We start from the raw sequence: 18569 nt of genomic DNA, 5'->3' as shown, positions 1-18569 counted from the left end.
CGTGGAAATGCAGTGTTCGCGTGACCCCTCCTTTCTGTTGCGTCATCCACGTTACAATGTATCTATATATAGGCGTAGAAACTTCAATATCGAGAAGTACTTTAGTAAATACATTTTATATATGTTTAATTCACTATTTTTAAGCTTGTACTACTGGGTAGTGGGGTAGGCGGTAGCGTAGTTTCTTGAGATACCATGATACAAGCCGGAAGGTCGCGGTTTCAATTTCAGATGGGGTAACTGGATTTTTCAACTGACCTAATCATTTCAGCTGCACTATGGCCCTGGGGTCGACTCAGCCTCTAACTGAAATGAGTATCAGGAATCTTCCTAGGGTGTATAAGGAGGTCAGCGCGTAAGGCTGACAACCTTACCGCCATCTGTGAGTCGACTGTCTAGATAATGTGGGACCCTCGGCGTTTCATAACCCTATGGGTTTCCATGGCCTATTACAGGTATGGCTTTACGGCTTTTTTACCTTTAATTTATTTTCTTGTGTTACTGAAACACAAAACAAGTGTTAAAATAAAAAATATGATCTACTGAGGTGTGATACTGTGTAATCTGGTAGATGTATGACTTTTCGATGAAACTGACGCCTTCTTTTTCAGGGTAGAAACGGCGTTATATGGCTAATCTGCAGCAGCGTTTTCCTCCGAAACATTGGTATTTATCTGCTAGGCTACACTGTGTCATATACTGAAAGACCTCAAATATAATATTCACAGCTTTGACGGCCTCATCTCTCAATTCATTGTTAAGGTTATTAGTAATATTTTTCTCCTCTGAAAGCAATTCAGGGGAAAAGTCCTTTGATCTATATTGATCTTGTTCCATCAAGTTTTGTCTATATTTTTCCGGCTTCATGGCTGCTTTTGTTATCGCGAATTTCCAATGCAGGGCATCAACCTGCCGGAAAACAAATTTTAAAGCATCATATTTCCATGTACGGTAACAAGGCTGGGATCAAGTGTCCCAGGCTTAATTCGATATGGATATTGCGAAGCTTCATGTCGACCACTGGACCAGAAACAAACTTGTCTGTCGCACCTGAATAATTGAATGTGAAGCTGGTCAATTAATGGAAATGCATCGATGATTATTAAATGTCAGGCACAAAGGCACGTGCGCTTTCACTAGGAAATGTTTTCCGTTCAGCCTACATAACAGGCTTCTGTGGGCGTATATATAATAATTTTTGTTTGATGAAATTATATTTATTATTTTGATATTGTCACGCCTAGTGGTGACTACAGACTAGGTTTTGTATTGGATGATTGGATTTATTGTACCTTATAAATTCAAAACACGGGACTACAGGTAATACAGCGCTATCGCTGATTTACACACTTTACAGTTCACGGTTACACACGCACTAGGGTTCTAAATCTTCACTAGTCGTATCCTGGCAACGGATTTATAACAGTCTGGCTGTCACCTCAAATCACATATGGAGTCTTCTTTTCGCAACCGAATTCCTTTCTTGCCATTATTCTGCAACTGCCGATTCCGAAGACTCGACTCAGTTCAATTCCTCTGCTCCCAAGCTATTATCCTGCCAGGCTGGCGTCTCGAAACTCGACTCATCGCCCCACTTTATGCTGCTGAACACTTTTTATAACCACTTTTCACATACCGCGTAGAAAACACAGCCTCTATCGTTAAGGAGGCGTGTTTACTGACCTGTTGCTTAGCAATGGATATCATACTGTTGCGCATGCTTGTTTCCGTGGTAAGGTGTTCACCTTGTCGTTGCCTAGCAGTGAGCGTACATGTCACAATATTGTGACTGTAGAATGGTTAGCGTCACGTAACAGCTACATTCCCTCGTTGAAAGATCTCTCCATACTCTTTGTAGAGGAGATTACGTAGGCCTCAGAGGCTGTCTGGACGAGGTGGGGAAGATAAAAAAATGCGCCCTTGCTAGAACCGAACCCTGAGGCTCCGGCCTTCTGGGATGTATTGCCTGGTATTTTGATAGACACATAGGCACGAGGGACCCGGAGGAACTTGCTGCCTGCAGATCTGGCAGTGGCAGTGGCAGTGACAGTGACAGTAGCAGTGGCATTGGCAGTGACAGAAATTATAAGGCGTTATTTCCCAAAAAACTATGATATTATTATTTATCGCCAATGTCAAGAAATTTGGAGCTATACCTTATAGCTTCCCCATACATCTTCATGGCGTGGTGCTTAATGAATTAAGCACAGGGAAAACTTTACTTTTCTTTTTCTTTGCCGTTTACCGCGAGAGTAATTGCTATAATGACTGAGCTGCCCTTCTCCCATTTATGATTCATAATGATTCCGTAACTTGACATCATATTCAGTTCATTAGGCGTCTTTAAATGAATCCAGAAACGTCACCGGAATTTGCTCGTGTCATGTCCACTTGAGCCTAATTAGAACATGGGCGAGTGAAAAGTTCTACCTGTAGTAAGCGAGGGGAAGGGGGCAGAAAAAGAGAGCTTATAAACAAAAGCTTTTATTGTTCCCCTGTAGACTGTACCAACCTTCAAGAAAACTTTCCTGTTTTACATAATATTTGCATAATTTACGTGCTAATGGGCTATCGTAAACTACATTTCAATTAAAGCCGCCGGTGTTATCTCTTACATGACCCTTGGGTTCATCATTATGTAAAGTATGCGTATTCCTTACAGAAAGTCCGCAAACCCCTGGGTGTCCCCCCGCAGTGAATGAACAGGGAATGAAGAGCAAAGAATTTGGAGAGATTGCGCTCTCCAGTTCAACATCTGCATGGTAGCCCTTAACCAGCGTTGTACAGACAACTACATACTCGTACATTTGCTCCAGATTACAGTGCATTAAATGATGCTGGAGGTGAATATTTATATTGTCTTCTACTTACTACGTCGGGAAAGCTCAGTCGGTATAGCGACTGGCTACAGGCTGGACGACAAAGTGGTCGGAGTTCGAGTCCCGATTGAGACAAGATTTTTCTCTTCTTCACGTCGTCCAGACCGGTTCTGGGGCTCACCCAGTCTCTTATCCAATGGGTACTGGGGCTCTTCCCCCAGGGGTAAAGCGGTAGGGACGTGAAGCTGACCACTCACCTAGTGCCGAGGTGAAGAAAATGTGGATTTATATATCCACTCTTCCATACGCCTTCATGGCGTAGTGCTTAATTACTTAAGCACAGGGACAGCTTTTCACTTTTACCTTACTTAAGACGCATGTAGTCTAGTAGGCTCTTATGGACGTTTCGGAGGAATGTCTACGATACCCCGAAGGTAGGATAACAACGTAACACTTGTGTCGCGATTGCTGGTGGAGTTCAAATATAGACAAATAATTTTATGATGAAATTATAAGAAGAATAAACTCAGCGAAGGTTTGCCTCTCATCCAGTACAAAATTTACTCAAACATTTCTTCTAAGACAAATTCACTCACTCATGGAGTTGAGCCCTTCTTGAGTAGTTGCCAATTGTGCAGCTACTGAAGAATTTCCCAACATTTTATGAAACCCGAAGGTTCATTACCATGTTCACAAGAGCCCTCCACCTGTCCCTATCCTGAGCCACATAAATCCAATCCATACCAACCCATCCTATCTCTCTAAGATCAATTTTATTATTAAAAACCATGTTGCATTTGATGGAATTAAATCCTAATTTTCCTTGTGCTGTAGGATCCAGCGGTTGAGGGCAATGTCAATCACAAAAGTTTTATCGATATAACGCTGACCTAGCCTGTTTTCTACAAGGTCTGACCTTCATCCTTCAATGTAAAGGCTGCAGCTGTCCAAAGTTTCAGTTTGTTGGAAAACACGAAACATATAAATATTTAAATGTATAAAAGGGAATTGAGATACAGAATGACAAATTTATATTGTACTCAACATCGAGGAGGAGGTCAAACGGGGAAGCTACAATGGGCAAAATATAGAGATTTCAGAAGAAAAATGCATATAAATCCTTCGTAATAAATAGAAAAATACGCAACTTTGAAGATGATGATGTACCTGGTGAAAATGAAATGGATGAGACTGGTTCACGATAGAAAGCTTAGTTGTAATTTTGTCCGTACGGAATTTATATTTTTAGATTTTTGTAACAGTGGCATATCTTGAATAACTAAGTAATTTATTCTTTGACCAAGTAATACTATACACTAAACCTTGTGCTGCTGTTTAGTATCAAATACAAAGTTAAGACAGTAAGGTCGAGGATATTGATTGATTGATCAGTAACTGTCAGATGACAGGTCCACAGTCTCTTCCAAAACAGTTCCTCCACTTAATGTGATCTTCTGTTTTTGGAAAGAGAGGATATAGGGTCTGAAAATGGGAGACTGGATTTAGCTTCGCTTATGAAGGTTCGTTGTATGTCATGAAATATTATCGAACAGAATTTTCATGACCTACACTCACAGGAATATTGTAGTTAAATATAACTGATTTCAGCAAATTGTATTGTGGATACAGAGAAAAAAAGAGGACCCATAACAAGTGATGTTTTCTGCATTAATTCAGAACTGAGTTTCTATGAAAGGTAAATATCTCTTTTATTTTCCAATTTCATCTCGTACAAATGGGAAACAAAATCACATACATGGCTAGGCGTACAGAATACATGAATGTATACGGTATATATATATGTACAAATATAGGGTATGGGAGGCACCCGGTAGCGTAGTCGGTTGAGGCAATACGTTACAAACCGGAAGGTATCGGGTTCCATTTCCTATAAGGTTATTGGATTTTTCAATTGACCTAATCCTTCCAGCCGCACTATGGTCCTAGGTTTGACTCAGCCTCTAACAGAAATAAGTACCAGGAATATTCCTGAGGGGTAAAGGGCGGCCGGCGCGTAGGGCTGACAATCTCGCCGCCATCTGTGAGCCGATTATCTAGAAAATGTGTGAGCCTCGATGTCTCACAACTCTATGGGCCTCAAAGGCCTGTTACAGGGATAGCCTTACTTTTCTACACAGAGTGTGTGTATCTATATGCAATTTTATAACACACTGAATACAATGTATGATAATAAATAGATATACAGGGGCCGCGTCATAGCTCAAGCGGTTCGTCGCTGGCTTCCCACCGCGACGGGCTGGATTCGATCCCACTTGACTCACTTCTGGGCAAGTGGTATTTGTGGTAGACAAAGTGGCGCTGGCACAGGTTTTTCTCCGAGTACTTCGGTTTCCCCTGCAAATCTTCATTCCACCAATTGCTCCACAATCACCCTCACCTATCATCTGGTGCTGGTACAATAGGCTAGAAGTGGCCGTAGTACAAGGAACTTTGTCTCACTCCATTAACAATAAAAAAAAAGATATACAGACATATATACGGATTTATAGACAACGCTAGATACGATAGGGACCTATGTTTTATTTCACTTCTGGTTGCTGAGTGTTAGAGCCAACAGAGAATGCATTTTGGCGTCTGGAAGGGCGGGCATTATGGGTGATTTACGTGAGATGTCAGGAGGGTTGGTCACTTTGATTCCCCTGGTATTACAATGAAGTATTTATTACACCCCAGTTGTAATGAACTTAAGGGCAGGGAAGGCAAATATCATGTCATTATGCGGTGGGAATTTCGTACGAAAGCCTTTAGTACGAGTTTCTTGTATAGAGAAATGTTGACCGCTATAAACGCATTGCATATACAAATAAAGATATATTACCTGAAGGGAAATTAATGTAAAATGCGGAATAGCAGAGTAATTTTGGATCATAATGAAAGCCGAGGTCTCTCAGTGAGATACTATTGTTTCGTATATGGGACGTCCCGGTTTCGTATCTCAGCCAAAATACCTAGTTGTTCTTAGGTTGCAACCATTTGTCCATTCAACGTTATGTAACTACACAGTTCACAGGCCAGGGTGCGATCCCAGGTCAGATCATGTGATTTTTTTAGTTTATAAAGTGGCATCGGATCAGACTTTCTCGGCGTACTTTAGTTTCCCCTACCAATTCTCATCCAACCAACTGCTATATATTCATTAATCATCCAATCATCGAAGCTGTATTGCATAGACTAACATCATCGTTAAATAAACAAACTTAAACTTTTAGAGTTTGTCATTGACTAAAGCAAAAAACAAGCAATGAATGGTGAATGAATGGAGCTCAAGAGAGATAAGTTACACATCCTTAACTCCAGTAACACAAATACGTACACATTAGCCTTCCGACGCTGAAAGACAGGTTGCCTATGCCCCTGTTAGGCGTTAATTAAAATGGCTGTGAGATCCACAAGTACCAGTTCTTAAAATTTTTAGTCAAAAGCCTGAAGGAAAGAAACTATTTGCGGAGATCTGGAAGTAGATTGGTGATAATATTAAAAATTCCATAACAAATATGTTGTGAGGTTGTATATTTTATTCACGGAGCTCAGAGTAGGGATCAACGCTCCGATCATGTCAATACTGTAATTAAACTTCGAGTGTTATGAAAGCGAGGTAAGTTTATAATTAGCTGAGCAATTGTTTATTCTTCAAGGACACGTGGAGGGAGCAAGAGTGTAATACTTGTTGGATATTTCACTTGATCAGACTGTATTGCGCTTTCTCTTTTTTTATTGCTAGTGGGGTGGGACTAAGTCCCTTGTACTGCGGCCACTTCTGGCCTATTGTACCAGCCCCAGATGATAGGTGAGGGTGATTGTGGAGCAATTGGTGGAATGAAGATTGGCAGGGGAAACAGAAGTACTTGGAGAAAACTTTCCCCAACACCACTTTTTCCACTACAAATCCCACTTGACCACACCCGGGATCGAACCCGGGCCGCCGCAATGGGAAGCCAGCGACTAACCGCTTGAGCTATGGCGCGGCCTATTGCGCTTTCTTTCTTAGTTCATAATATATAACAGAACTGAAACACTCTAAAATTGAAGAACATACATCTTTTGACAGAATTTTTCGTTAAGAGGGCATTAAAATAGTGGAAACATAAATTGAGTACTTCAATAAGACATATGGTAAATTATTCCTTTTTCCTTGTGGTAAAACCTGAAAATTACATAGTCTTTACATGCTGGTCACATAGACGATAAATCTTCGGAGAGGACTTGCAGTAAGTAATAATTTTGCCTCTACTTCTCCTCCCATACTTCAGTACTATTTTATAGTTCCTAGTTCCGACAGAGAACTGGACCATTTACATTGCTTGGCAGACCTCATGCCGTTTGCTTTCCTTTACTAAGAAACTACGTAAAATAGAACCGACAATTTGACTTCTCTCTTCCTACGTTTGCATATGCTTTTACGGTAAATTGTATAATCATTTGAAAGCAGGAAGCCAGGTTTCATTTTTTATATGGCTTTACATTTCGAAACGTCATGTCTGCCCGAGGCTAAAACTGTACTTTTAATGAAATTGAAATAGCATTTGCAGGAAATTGCATTTTAGGGAACTACAATACTTACATACAGACATGAATTTTGTGGGGTAGGTTGCGTCATGTCTGCAGAAACTTCACAATGTGAAGATGTCAGAAATTTCTAGTCTTGTTATATGCTCGTCCCTCAGTAGAGTGTGGTCAGCAGATTTAGACGTGATCAGCGTCTCTGATCATAAGGGAGAAGTCTGGTCTTTGCTGATGCCTCCCCATCATTAAAATGCCATATGGACACAGAAGAAATGCAAGAGGGACTTCTTTCTCTTTGGCGAGACTAATATGAGCGGCGTAAATACAAATATACGGTATTTAGGTAGTCGTAAATTGTACATATAACATATTGTGGCATATTTGCTCAACAGAAGAGTTTTCAAGCCAGCAGAGACAGTCGTTGATAGGAAACGGCTCTGAAAACACTCCCGTTTTTAGGCAACAGATTCATAAGATGCAATAACGGAGCAACTGGGAAGCTGTGTTCTCTACGCATTCCGTGCGATAGCTAAGTGACAGAACAATAGAAGTAATGTTGGGGGAGGTGTTTTCTATACGGTCCGTACCGCGGTTATATAACTAGGAGCAGTTACGATTGCGAGAGAGTCTTGAGACGGCAATCAGAAAAATAGGAGTTAGTTATGAGAGAGTCGCTGGCCAGTAAGGACTTGAACACGGGAGCTGAGGAAGCTATGACGTTAGAAGCCGTTATAAGGCGACAACCGGTGAAGATACAGCAGACTTAGAAGGATTTGTACGTGCTGTAGTGAATTGCAGACTGTGAGAATTAGCATAAACATTATGGTTATTTGTAGTTACTTTCTGTAAGAGTTCTATAAATCCAAGTACCAGTACAAACCACGTCTGTAATCACTCAATCACGTGACATCATCATCATTATCATCTCTATGGATTATTATTCGCTTGTTCTGTTACGTCCTCCTGAATAGTACTTTCCTCCCTCCATTTCGAATGTGGCGCCCTATGTTTCGTAGTCATATGTTAATCATTTTAAATCCGTGTTCCAATCGTAGAATGTGATATTTCCATTGCGGCGAACATAATATATATATATTATCAAAAATCCCCATTTTACTAAATGCCAAAGACCCTGAGAGCTATACCAGCGGTAGCGTAGCTATTGGCAGGGCCTCTCTTGCTGGACAGGTCAAAGGGTAGGCATCAGACGAAGAGAGACACCAAAAACCAAAAACTGATGCTGGAAGCAGTGACTTGAAGAACAGAGCATATGATGCTCGAGATGGTTCAAGTTCGTATAGCAACAGGCGTGACCAGAGTGGTTTGAACGGCTGCTGTACTGCGATGTGGAAAGCAAATGGAAAAACTACCACATTATCACTTTTCCTGGACAGTCTCTTTCCAAAAACAGAGATAGCATGTATGCGACCATAAGACGAAGAAAATGACGTAAGAAAATGCTGGATGACCTTGGGGACAGAAGAGGATATTTTTATTTGAAGGAGAAAGCTCTAGATCGCATTAAGAGGAGGAACTGTTTTGGACTGTGGACCTGTCGTATGACAGATACTGACGAAAATAACCAAGTTACGCACCGCACCATTTCTGTAGTGGTCAACGTAAAAAGGTAAAGGTAAAAAGCTATCCCTGTAATTTGTTACTTTGAAATTATGTTCATCAGCATTGTAAGGAATATCATAAATTTTCTATTGTTCCTTCATAATTATTTCTGACCAATAATAGCCATATTTATTGTAGAACTTCACAATTCAGTTATGCTACTGACGTGTCATGTACGAGGAGCATTCCGTATATAATGCCTTCTATTTTTTTAATGAAAACTACAACAGATACAGAAAGCACAATAACGCAGTTAAATAGAGCAAGATTGCAGCTACGTAAAGTAATTTTTCCACATAATCACCACCATTCCTTATGCACTTTTGCCAGCGATGAACAAGAGCCTGTATGCCGCGTTGGTCCTACAAAATATCAAACAGTCATCTTTCAACTACATTTTACAAACAGAACGTTATCTACGTCTTCTCGAACCCATAGATAACATTTCTAAATACTGTGACGCAGACTCCTATTGCTAGGCAACGCCCGCAACACACACTCGACCAACAATACAAGAGCGGTGTTTTCTGTGGTGTGGTCCGACCCCGAGTATATATAACGAAATGGCAACAGTAACGGACAGTTAGGCGAAGCCAGACACAGAAAGTATAAGAGGCTTAAACTTGGCGGCGGTCAGGCATACTACCGTTCAAGTGACTAGGCTACTGTGGTAGCGAATACTAGTAGAAATAGGGCATAATCTGCTGTACCGAGCCTGGATTGACAGAGGCCTTGTATATATTGTACATAGGAATAGGAATTAAGTTTAGATTATAAATATATGTAAATACTGACAATGGACTTACTAACACAGACTATGACTGAAAAATGACAGACCCGACCTCTTGTCAGAGAGGGCGCCCCAAATGAACAGGACAGTAACTTTCATATAAAGAAAAAAAAATCTGGTCATGAGCCCCAGTCGGGGCTCGACACCAAGACAGACAGACTGACTGACCGTCAGTCGCAATATGACTTTGACTTTGACTTAACGGACAGTTTTTCAGTTTCAGATGGAAACAAGAGGATCTGTTCGCCAGTCTGTGAAGATTGAGCGTGTGATTCGAAGACTGTGTGTGCTGCAGTACAGGGATGTCTGGAGTGTAGCCTTGTGTTAAAATCCGTTGCCGTTGTAGTTACGACATATAAGTGGTCAGTAAACCTATTCACCAATACAAATCCCGTCTATAGTCACTCTAACACGTGACAATATATTTCGCGAAGCTTCTACGCATGATATTTTAAACAAAGAGTAAATACGTTCAGAAAAATCATCCATGATGCCTCCGCAAATTCTTCATCGTGGCATTAAGTTATTCAGTTCGTTTCCCCATGCACCGCGTCTAATAGTCTATTGTACGTCCCCCTTTAATTTCTACTGTCGCCATACCCTATCGATACTGGTGCCCGCTATCTCCAGTTTCTGCCAGCGAGGTAAATCAGGACATAGAAGGAATTTGCCAAATGCTATATTAAAAGGCAAGAAGGAAAAGGTGCAGGTTTGAGTGCGGACACTTGTAGGTTTCAGGTTGCTAGTTAGAGTTACTGTGCTTTTGCGGAGAGTGGGAATGAGCTACTCACATTATTATAGGCTACAACTATATATAGGGGTACGCGGTAGCGTAGTTGATTGAGGCCGGAAAGTCGCGGGCACGAGTCCCGGTGAGGTGGATATTTTTTTTTTCAATTTACCTAATACTTCCAGCCGAACTATGACCCTGGGGTCGACTCATCCTCTAACAGAAATGAGTACCAGAAATCTTTCTGGGGGGGCAAAGGGTGGCCGGAGCGTAAGGCTGACAACCTTACTGTCATCTGTGAGCCGATTGTCTAGAAAATGTGGGATCCTCGACGTATCACAACCCTGTGGGCCTTCACGGCCTGTTACAGGGATGCCTTTATCTTTACAACGACATATGAGACTGGGTATTAGTTGAAAGTTCCATATATTGTGACATCATCATGGCGACTTCAGTTTTAGGGAAGTCACTAACTGTAAAAAAAGATTTCTTTCAAAAATTCTAACAATCACATTTTCAAAGCGACAGGGAAATTGGAGAGACTTGTGTAAGGTTATAAGCTGTTAAAAACTTACATAAGAAAGATTAATGATGAAGACAGAATGGCATAGGAAGAAGATGTTTGACGTATATATTCTGTAACTTTATACACGTGTTAGTGACAGGCTCTATTCCACGATAACCAGAGGCTATTCAGGAGGATGCATTGTAAAGTAAGCTAGTGAATCAATATCCTACTGTTAATTTATTAACCGCTTACTAGCTTCTATTTTTATGAAGGCTCGTTATTGTTTATAACTGGAACTAATTTTTTTATTGTCACGTGGCTGAATGATTATGTACGGGGTCTGGATTCGTAATTGGGTTTACTGAACACTTACAGATCGTAACTACAAGCAACTACAGCGCTGTCGTTAATTCACTCAGCCGTTCACTACAGCGCGTACTAAGACTTCTCAGTCTGCTGTGCCTTCACCAGTCGTTGTCTGGTAACGGCTTCCAAAGCCGTAAATCCCTCAACTTTCGTGTTCACATCCTTACTGTCCGACGACTGTCTCATAACTAATTAAATTCTAGACCTGTACCTCTTATAACACTTCGGCACGGAAGGCACAGAAAACACCTCTTCCAACTGTTCTATCGCTGTGTCACCCAACTAGCGCATGTACCGCGTGAAGAACATCACATTCTAGTTAGTCCATTGATGCATGTTAGGAATCTGTTGCCTAGCAACGTGTATTATTTACAGACTCATTACTTCGCAACGGGTCTACATGCTACAATATAATTGCGACCCAATTACACTTCTGGAGTTACATTCCATCGCGGGAGAAACACGAGTTTAAAGGACCTTCTTAATGTAGAATTCAGAAAGAGCGATGGATATAACAAAGGAGCTTTAGAAGTGACGTAAACGTAATGTTTCTAATTTTCCTTGAGTTACGAGGCAATTTTGGGCACACGATTTAAGCCGTGGAATTCACATCCCAAGCTAAAACATTCGTTGTTTAGTACATGTAAGAATTAGATTCCACACTGTTGGAGCAAGTGAAATGGAATGAACGTATCAAATGACTCCCATAATTAGTACTCCTCAACTTCAAGTGACTGTAGTCTGAACAGTGGGATGTACTGTAAAACCAAAACTTAAATCGAACAAGCTGGCACTCACATCTTGCGACCAATAAGTTAACCGGAATTGTAATATTAGTTAAGTCGCACAACCCATCATCTTGAGTGAGGCGTCTATTTTGGTAATACCGTCGCTTAATGCCTAACCATTTGTAAACATCTTTATTTTCCTCAATTTGCATAACTAATTATGAAAGATCCTGTTACGTTAATCTGCAATTTAAGAAGCTTGCTTTTAGAGGATATTAACAATAAAACGCACAAACGGTCTCTATGAGGAAAAACTCGCTTTCTGTCACATTCATTCTATTTTCTACCAAAGTCGAATCAGGTTTACAATAGTCTTTGCCTCTTTCTTTTTGATTTCGTGTACTCTATTTGTCTTCGTGTTCATTTATTGTCGTAACAAATCTACTGTTGCAGAAAAAAACAGACTCGTAAAAAACTGATCACACTATAAGCGTATATCGCACCAATAGGAATCATAAACAAAATTTCCATGCGTCTGTTTAATATATGACAAACAGAATTTCAACGAATTTAATGATAAATGCGATTTGTCACAAAAATTATATTCCTCAATTTTATTAATTATGCATTTGACGATCCTGTCAGTATCGACAACAAACCATAACCTGATTCACGAGGAAATTAAAGGCAAATGAAATTCGGATAATGCTTGCTACCGTTAGGTTAAGAACATTTTGTATACTTGTCTGCTGTCTAAAAAGAGTAGAAATTAAAATTACACAAAATTTACTATGAATTATTGGGATTTTTTATATCGTCTATCGTCCGGTATTCTAAAGAACACAGAAGAACATAGCATCCTCACATGAGGACGGAAACAGGTCTATATTCTGAAACAATATGATATTTTATGTTCTTTAGAATAACGGACGATGGACAAAGCCCAAAAGCCCAGTAATCACGAGCGACATACACCAGCGTCTGAATCCTTTAGAATCTACACAAAATTTAATTTTGCCTTCAGTTTTGTATGGATGTGAGTGAAAATCGTTCTCTGATATTAAGGAAAGAGCACAAACTGAGACTGTTTGAGAATACTCGTTGGGTCCTAAGCAGAATATTTGGACCCAAGAGGGCGAAATAGTAGGAGACCGAGGAAAATTGCGTAATGAGGAGATTAATGACCTGTACTCACCAACTATATAATTAGAATGATGAAATGAAGTAAGAAATGAACAGGACATGTAGCACGAATGGCAAAGAAGAGGAACGGATACAGAATTTTGGTAGGAGGACCAAAAGGAAAGAGACACTAGAAAGACTTTAACTCAGATGGGAGGATATTAAAGTGAATCATTTCACCTGCAATTATGTATTTCAAGTGTGATATGTTTCTTGAGATTTTTCCAAATAAAATATTGCATGGGTCATCATTTCCAAAATTATTATTTCTTCTTAATTTACCCATTATATAATTACATATAATCTACGTAAGAACTACCCAACAAGATAATCTAGAGGTAAGTCTCTAGACTTGTAGTTGGGAGGTGTTCGGTTTTAATCACAGTCGGAACACAGGCTATTCGAACTTAGATTTCTCGTGGATTTCCTCAGTCGCTCCAAGCAAATTCCGATATATTACCTCGATTAGGTCACAGATTTATTTCAGATTCATCATCATTCACTCACAATCCAACACTATATAATTTCGATGCTTGAAACGTCGTTAAAGAACCTATGAAAGACATAAGCATTATTAGATAAATAATAAGTTCTTCTTTGCCATAAAGAATTTTTGGGTCGAAAGACCTTAATTTAGAAAAACTCAATCTGTATTACATCCTCAGAAGAAGGGGCACGGTGATTCCTGAATCCATATCAAGTATTGTCGATAGAAGTCTAAATCTACAACGCGTTGACTGACAATAGGAATATTCGAAAATTTTGAATTGGTGTTTAATACTTTAGAGGGAGGTGGGAAAGTTCGTACTTTCAGTAACAAAATCTCAGTCTGTTTCTTGTTCTCTTAATAGTTTCGTGTTATAACTATTACACTGTGAGATTAATAAAAACGAAACATAAATTTCCCCTATTCCCAAACACAGCATTACTGTTACTAAGCCAGGGAAACCGTAATTTTACATTAAACAACTGTAATACCATTCGCATGAGAGCCAGGCATAAGGCCCACACACAAACGTACTATATAACACGAATAATATGGAATTAATTAAATACACAACAGCATTATTAATTATTGTTCTGTGCCTTTGGGTTGTGAAATAGGAAGTGTATTTACTGAAGCCTGCAATAATAAATGTGGTGAAACCGACGGGGTAAGCAGACCGCAAATGATTTGCGCTGCTCCGTCACGGTTATTAAACCGAAGGCGAACGCAAATACAGCGACACTGTGAGTGTCACATTACAGACGTAATAGAAAATAAAATACTCTTTATACTTGGATTTGAGACACTTATAATCTTGTAACTTCCAACAACCAAGACGAAGGCACCGTTTCAAACCTACTTATAAATTCTCGGAATGAAACTATGGCGTGCAGCAGCTGCTGTATGGTAACACGTAAGGATGCACTTGCGCTTAATTATACACTACGCTATTGGGACGTATGGGGAAGTGGAGGAATACTTCCACGCATTCTTATCCTTTTCACTAAATTGAGGTCAGTTGTCAGCTTCGTAACCGGGCACCTTAACGGCGGCTAATGATCTCCCAGTACCCATTGGATATGAGGCTGGGCGTGTCTCAGAACCAGCCTGTACTCCTTGGAGAATATTGCAACTGCCGGGAATCGAACCTCGATTGCCCTGTCTTCCAGCCTGTACCCTGGTCATTACTACTGACTGGGATATATAGTCAGTGAAGGAATTATGGCGTCTCAAAAAATCTGTCTGCCTGACTGAATAACTAACTAACTAACTAACTAACTAACTAACTAACTCAGACCTAATAATCCGCCAAATAATTGTCAAAGAGCCGACGAAATAAGACATCAACACTTACTGCTTATAAATTCCAGTCGTTAAACGACATATGAACCAAACAACAAACAAATTACGCAGTTGCTCAAGTGGAGTTTAATATTGTCACGTGTCACAGTGACTATGACGCGGGTTGCGATTGCTAATTAGATTTATTGAATACTTACAGTTCGTAACTACAAGTAATTATAACACTAGTGCTGATTTACACAATTTACAATCACTCCACACTAAAATTCTCAGTCAACCTGCACTAGACCTCACGGGTTTATAACACAAGAACTTATAACAGTCTCACTGAATTACGTATTCCAAATATCGCACATGAACAAACTCTTCTATCACACGTTAAGTATTCACAGGCCGACTTCTAGTTTTTCTGTGCTCCTGGTTCCAATTCGCTCTGTTCGCGTGCTCTTGCGGATATTATTCGTTAACTTGTAACTGCTTCACTTATACAGCCGAGGAACGGACATGGACCTATAGTAAACACATATCATGTGATCTCTATCCATCCAGCCTATTGGCCTTCGGTCGGGTCTACAGAAAACGCATGTCAAGTGATCACCACGCACAGTTGTGACGTCACCGCGGACACGGAAAAAACAGCTTCTTCTATTGGTGCGTAACCTAACAACGGACTCTTTATCAAGGATCTGTCTTCGCGGGAAATTTCTTACCAACACTTTGCCTAGCAATGGACGTGCATGTAACAGTATCTTACTAACCACGAACAAAATTCTGAACTGATAGAGCGTCATTTCAAAAACTTAATAACTAAGAATCCGTCAATCTTATTAGATGATATGGAATTGTTAAACAAAGTACGAAACTAAGTAGTCAATAATTAGTACAATTGATATATTAGTTCCCTCAATTATTATTTATAAATTAACCAACTACCAACTTTTGCATTTGATGGGATGCCGCTAAACGTCTTATGAATCATATAACAAATTGTACACTGACGGTTACTAACTAAGAAACCAAGTAAGAAACCATGTAAATAACTGGCTATCTAATTTAATAACATGTAGGCAATCTTCAAATAGACCTCAAAATTTCAACACCCCTAATACCAAAGTATTGGCTACGATCCTGCGCAAGTCCCATGCAGTTCTCTTCTTTCAACATTCTCTCTTTCCCAACATCCACCTTCGTATTACACTTTCACTTTCCTCTCAGTTCTACGGATGACATTTTTTCCAAGACTTTTTCCCACGAAAATACTGTATGGATTTATATTTTCTGGCAAACACGAGACAGTCTCCACTTATGCCAGGCTCAGAAAAGTAATTCACTTATGAGAAATCCAGAGTAGAGGGTGCATATACGTATGAAGATGTGAGTACTTCCCCTAATTACTATCGATGAAGCTCAGGTGGAGATACGTAAGGAATTAAGAGGAATGATTTGTTGTAATCCGTCGGGCGGGGTCGTAAATGTGGGACAGGGCGCGTCTCCAGGCCAACTCATGCATGTGATATAGTACAGCTGCACAGTGCTGAGCTCCCCTGAAAACGGTAGCTACTTTCCCAACAGAGATGAATTAGTTTAACATGTTACGGTACGAATGCGAGCAAGAAACAAAACCAAGCCAAGAACACAGAATGCTGGCTGCATTATCCGTAGTTCTGAAGACGTGGGCGGTTAATATTCCACTTATCCGTTTGCAGTTTTACTGTGATAGGGCATTCTTTCTTGGATTGAGATTCGAGGTGGGTATTAAGAATACTGTCACGTATATGTATGTGACTATAGACGGGGTTTGGATTGGTCAATGAATTTATTGACCACTTATACACGTGACTCGGAAATGTAAGCAATTACAGGGCCTCCGCTAATCTCAGCAATTCACAAATCATCACAGCTCCCGCTAAGCCTTTTACAGCCTTCTGTGTCTTCACCAGCCGTTCCCTGGCAACTGCTTCTAACAGTGGTGGTTTTTCGGCTTCACGCGCTCAAGTCCTCTCTTCACAGACTCCCGTACGGAACTGACTAAGCTCTAAACTTGTCCCTTGCTTATAACAACTTGGTAAGGACCACACAGAAAAGAGCTCTTCTATTTTGGCGTTACAAAGCTTCTCTTTGTACTCGTATAAATCAATAAGGGAGCGTGTAGAGCCATTTGTAGGCAACGGCGCTTTAAACACGTTCCCTCGGAAACGGATACGCATGGAAAAATAGAGATACTGATGGAAACCGTGTTTTCTACTCAGTCCTTGTAAAGAGGTTTTAAGTATGCCAACTGACTTTGAGTTTGACAAGGATAAACAGTTGTAAGGAAGTAAGGCAGTTAGAAGGGAGCCGTAGTTCAGAGAGGACTTGAGTCTGGAAGCAGAAGAATAACCATTGTTGGAAGTCGTTACCAGGTGACTACTAGTGAAGACACTCCTGGCTTGAAAAGCTAAGAGTGATTTTGTAAAGTGTGAAAATAGCGATAGTGTTATATTTATTTTTATTTGCGACCTGTAAGTGGTCAATATATCATATGCCCATCCCAGAACCCTGTCTAGAGTCACTACAGACATATGACAGAGTGTGGGATTTGAACCCACGATCCCAGTGTATGAGCAGTAAATATATCTCGTATCCCGGAAAGCACGTCCATTGTGATAGGCATGTTTTACTTTTTATAGTAATGTGAAGGTAACCCATTCCGTTCAACGCGCCTATTAAATGTATAATATGGTTGAATCTCTCGCTTAAGTCTTCCCATCCGCGTATAGCCTTCCGACAATATCCGAGAGGAGAACTTGAATGTTTGCAGGACCGGGGGAAATCACGAGAAATTTCAGTCCTAACAGCACGGCGCGGCTGCATCTGATCTGATCGCCCCTGGCGTTACTGCACTCTCTGTTACAATTCATCAGTCATAATGGAAAGGGACCCAAATTGAGCCGGAATTGAGTATGTCACGCCTATTGGAATTTCAATTGGTTTGTCCTATTAATTGAAAGCCTCAATTTGATTAAGATACAGAGATGAAATGTGTATGCTGCACAGGTGGTCTAGCGCCTGGGACACAGGCCTCCCAAATAACACAGATGTGTTCGATACGTAGTTGATATATTGTGTACAATATTTTTAGAGCCCTTGTGGGAGATATGGAATAGTTTAATGGGGTTTCTATGGGACTGTTATTCTATTATTCTCTCATGGGATTTAATTAAATTTATATCAATGGTATTAGGACACAAAGATTCAAACTCCTCTCTGTCACGATTTCAGTGCACTTCGTACTGCAAATACAATTTCCCTCAAGATAATATTCAGTCGCGTTTAGAACATTGGAGGAAACTGTGTTGGTCTCCCAAAGTTTGTCACTGTAACCATAAATATTCAAGCAAAGCACCGAAGCTACTGGAAGGATTTCGATCAAATTCTGTTCTCTACACCTCCAGGGCAAGCCATACTGGTTTAGGCTTTGATCTACTACTACTACTACTACTACTACTACTACTACTACTACTACTACTACTA

The 18569-nt window shown here is 40.2% G+C and overlaps 1 protein-coding gene across 2 annotated transcripts in view; it reads left to right on the top strand.

Annotated features, from left to right (window-relative positions):
• LOC111865196 overlaps nt 1–18569 on the top strand; it is a 132613-nt gene that overhangs the window by 56775 nt on the left and 57269 nt on the right. The window lies entirely within an intron of this gene.

Source organism: Cryptotermes secundus, unplaced genomic scaffold (genome assembly GCF_002891405.2).
Source record: "Cryptotermes secundus unplaced genomic scaffold, Csec_1.0 scaffold238, whole genome shotgun sequence".
Classification (NCBI taxonomy): domain Eukaryota; kingdom Metazoa; phylum Arthropoda; class Insecta; order Blattodea; family Kalotermitidae; genus Cryptotermes; species Cryptotermes secundus.
The sequence above is the reverse complement of the archived record's forward strand: the minus strand, read 5'-3'. Positions and strand labels throughout refer to the sequence as shown.